The sequence below is a fragment of the Nannobrachium achirus genome, assembly GCF_963921795.1.
Source record: "Nannobrachium achirus genome assembly, chromosome: 9".
Classification (NCBI taxonomy): domain Eukaryota; kingdom Metazoa; phylum Chordata; class Actinopteri; order Myctophiformes; family Myctophidae; genus Nannobrachium; species Nannobrachium achirus.
In genome coordinates this window covers 11508390-11513149 of record NC_137818.1, presented here as the reverse complement: position 1 = coordinate 11513149, position 4760 = coordinate 11508390, and positions in this window count along the sequence as shown.

The window sequence follows — 4760 nt, the reverse complement described above, 5'->3', positions numbered from 1 at the left end:
GAGCAGATTTGGCTGCCTTCAGTCCAGCTTGAGAACCTCTGGTAGGACGCTTCCGATGGGTCTCTGAGGCCTTCTTCAGTGCTGTTCTTGCCTTGGTAACTGCAGTACTATCAGAGATGGAATGGGCACACTTTTGCTTCATCGGGAGAGTCTTCAAAGCTGTGGCTTTAGTCACTTCAGCTAGGAGGTTGTATTTGGCACTTAAGTCTGTCTTGTCCTCCATCTCTTCTTTGAGGGAGGAGTACCTATTGTGGACTGCCACTGTATATGTGTGACAGAGCGTGGGATCTGCGGCGACCCGCTTCCAGTCCACCTTTTTCATCGGGTCCTTTAGAGGGACTTTGGTCTGCCTGTAGCTGATTTGGCACCTACAGGAGACAATCTTGTGGTCAGAACCTACACTATCAAATGATGTGTAAGCTCTGCAGTTCTTCAGACTGTTTTGCCACTTCTTTCTGAATAATACATAGTCGAGTTGTGCAAGATGTCCAGTTGGATATCGATGCGTCCACAACCTGCCTAGGCGGTTCTGAAACTTGGTGTTAGCGGCTATGAGGTTGAATTGATCCAGAAAGTCTGACAGATGTCTGCCGTTCTTGTTACTTGCTTTATGAAAGGTGAAGGGTGCCTTTTCAGGTCCAAGCTGTGCATTGAAATCTCCTCCGATGATTAGCAGGTTATGTGCTGGGACGGCTGAAACAACAGAGGACAGATCCTTGTAGAAATTGACAACATCTGGCTCATTCCTGTCCTCGTTGGTTGGACTGTAGCAACCAATGACAGTTGTCTCTGGGTTGCCAACGAGTGTCATAGATATTATCCGTTCGGAGTGTTTAGTGATGTTGTGACAAGCTTTCAGTGCTCTTTGTGACAGAAGAAAACCAACACCTCTGATGGTAGAATTTGTACTGTTCTTCTCAGCTGAGGCTGTAATGAGCGTGTAGGTGTTAATCTTCTCTTGAACAAGTACATCTGGATGGTGCACTCTGTGCTCTTGAACACATATGACATCAATATTGTGATGTTGAGCGAGGAAAGCCAACTCGTGTTTCTTTTGAATGGAACTGATAGTTCGAACATTAAAAGTGCTAACACTGAAAGGTGTCTTTCTGCGTACAAATCTTCTTTCCGGATCATCCTTGTCAGCATCAGAACTGATTCTTCCATCTGGGTTTAGAACCAGCCCGTCATTCATCATGGTTGTAGCCATAGGTGACTTGGATGATCTTGAGGTGGCAGGGGCTTTAACCCTGGTGCAAACAAGTTGTGTCTTCATGATCTTGTCGTTTGCTAATTAGTGTACTGAGAGCGCAACTTCTTCAGACACCCTTTTCTGGTCAGGGGAGGTCCCTTAGCCTTTGACCTTCCAGGGCCTCACTACAAGGCAGTAGTCTCGTAACCCTGATGGGGGAGGCATACGGGTGCTACACCTTGCCCAAGGGTGACCCGGAACTATGTAAGGCAGGGGCGTTCATCTCCCTGAGGCTTGTATGAGCCCACATACCTATTTTTTTGTAGTTGGCTTTAAAGACTGGTAATGAAGATTCTTTTACCCTTGGATCGGCAGCATTCCATACATTAGCACCTCTATACCTTATTGCAAACTGCCTGAGGGAAGTACGACAATAAGGTACATGAAGGTCCTTTGACTGTCGTGTGACATATGAATGAATATCCGAATTGAATGAAAAGAAGCTATTAAACCCATTTGGAAGATTGTGTTGATCATAAATACATTTATACACAAATATACATATCTGTAAAAGTAGTACTTGCATGCTCATTTTATACTCAACAGTTTTAACCTACTTCTCCCCTTCTCTCTCTCTCTCTTTCTCAGGAGACACTAGAGAAAAACCTTACCACTGTGAACATTGTGACAAGAGGTTCAGTAAGTCATCTACCCTGAGGAACCACCAGTGTGTCCACACTGGAGAAAAAGCTGTTCACTGTAAACATTGTGACAAGAGTTTCAGAGACTCATCTACCCTGAAAAGACACCAGCGTGTTCACCCTGGAGAAAAAGCTGTTCACTGTAAACATTGTGACAAGACGTTCAGAGACTCATCTATCCTGAAAAGACACCAGCGTGTTCACACTGGCCAAAAACCTTTTCACTGCAAACATTGTGACAAGAGTTTCACTCAGTTAACTACCCTGCAGAACCACCAGCGTGTTCACACTGGAGAAAAAGCTATTCACTGTAAAGAATGTGACAAGAGTTTCAGATTCTCATCTGGCCTGTGGAAACACCAGCATGTCCACACTGGAGAACAACCTTTTCACTGCAAACATTGTGACAAGAGTTTCAGTGAGTCATCTAAACTGAAGAGACACCAGCGTGTTCACACTGGCCAAAAATATTTTCACTGCAAACATTGTGACAAGAGTTTCAGTGAGTCATCTAAACTGAAGAGTCACCAGCGTGTTCACGCTGGCCAAAAACCTTTTCACTGCAAACATTGTGACAAGAGTTTCACTCAGTCAACTCACCTGCAGACCCACCAGCGTGTTCACACTGGAGAAAAACCTTTTCACTGTAAACATTGTGACAAGAGTTTCAGCCAGTCAGCTAGCCTGCAGACCCACCAGCGTGTTCACACTGGCCAAAAACCTTTTCACTGCAAACTTTGTGACAAGAGTTTCAGAGACTCATCTGGCCTGAGGAAACACCAGCATGTCCACACTGGTGAAAAACCTTTTCACTGTAAACAGTGTGACAAGAGTTTCAGTGACTCCTCTGGCCTGAAGACTCACCAGCGTGTTCACACTGGAGAAAAACCTTTTTACTGTAAACCTTGTGAAAAGAGTTTCAGAGACGCATGTACCTTGAAGAGACACCAGCGTGTTCACACTGGAGAAAAATCTTTTCACTGTAAACATTGTGACAAGAGTTTCAGCCAGTCAGCTCACCTGCAGACCCACCAGCGTGTTCACACTGGCCAAAAACCTTTTCACTGCAAACATTGTGACAAGAGTTTCAGAAACTCATCTAGCCTGAGGAAACACCAGCATGTCCACACTGGTGAAAAACCTTTTCACTGTAAACAGTGTGACAAGAGTTTCAGTGACTCATATGGCCTGAAGACTCACCAGCGTGTTCACACTGGAGAGAAACCTTTTTACTGTAAACCTTGTGAAAAGAGTTTCAGAGACGCATTTACCTTGAAGAGACACCAGCGTGTTCACACTGGAGAAAAATCTTTTCACTGTAAACATTGTGACAAGAGTTTCAGCCAGTCAGGTCACCTGCAGACCCACCAGCGTATCCACACTGGTGAAAAACCTTTTCACTGTAAACATTGTGACAAGAGTTTCAGTCGGTCAGATGAACTGAAGAGCCACCAGCGTGTTCACACAGGAGAAAACCCTGATTGATGTCACCAGTGTAACAAGTGTTTCAGTGTGTCTGGTAGTCTGAAGGCACACCAGTGTATCCACATTCCACACTGGAGAAGTAAAAAACAACTTTCCAGTGTACAGTACACATTGTGACAAGAGTTTCAGTAATATAAGGAAAACAAATGTTCTACTATAAAATAGCTCACTGGAAGGATTACATTAAACACTTGTTTTGTATGTTGATAAGGAGGTGGATAGATAGTTTCTTACGCTAGGCCTACTCTATGCTGTGGGAACCATTGAGGTGCCCTCGCCTGTATGTATTGCCCTGAGTCGCTACCGGTCTAGCTTGCCACACATCATCGCTGCTACAATCCTGCTAAATATTACCTATAGGTATGGCTCCATACCTCCAAAACCTGATCAACCCCTACACAGGGATGCTGACAGAACCCTCGCTAAAACCCCCAGGACAAAAATCCACTCGTCCTAGACAGTTTGCCCTCCTTGCCCCCAAACTGTGGAATAAACTCCCTGTCACACTTAGAACTACAGACTCACTCCCTAGCTTCCGCCGTGGACTGAAGACTCACCTCTTCAGACTCCACCAAAACCCATAGCACTACTGTAACACTGCCCCTTCCCTCAATGACCATCAATGACCATACATGAAGCTAGATAGCATTTATTTTAGGTTTTAGAAGTTTTTACTAATTAGGTGTGTGGTCTACCTATGTTATTGTTTTTTCTAGATTGATATTCCTATGCATTTGTTCTATTGTTATATTGTTGTTAATGTACTGACATATTATCTTGTGCTTATTATAGTGATGTGTATTACCTGCTTATTGTAAATCGCTTTGGATTAAAAGCGTCTGCTAAATGCCTAAACTGTAAACTGTAGACTAAAAAGGTCCTTTGTCCATCAGTCGACTTTAAGGCTTAATCAGGAGTTTGGCCAGAGGAAGGCTAGGCGGTAGACATTGCTCTTGTCTGTATTATCCTTATGTATATAATCCTGTTTTTTTTTTTTTTCCCTTTGTGTCAAATGTTTGTATAAATGTTTCGCTTACATGGCTGCTGTGTCGCAAGACACATTTCAGTGTGAAAAAAAAGAAAATAGCAGACCTCCAGTGAGCTTGGAGGTCGGCTTTCTATTTTCGGAGCTTTATACCACACACCGAAGCATAAGTCAATACTGGAGATGTGGCGTAACGGCATGGATTTCTACACAGAGAGAGAGGGCAATACTTTCAACATAAGATGCTTCATTCAAAATCCGGAGAGTTTGGACAAGGCAATTTTATCTTGAATGCTGCCTTCAGGTATAGCATGGAAAGAGGGCATTTGCATTTCTTTCACCAGAGTAAAAACTGCATTCATGGTCTGGAGAGGGAACTTTTTACAGACAGGTAAAA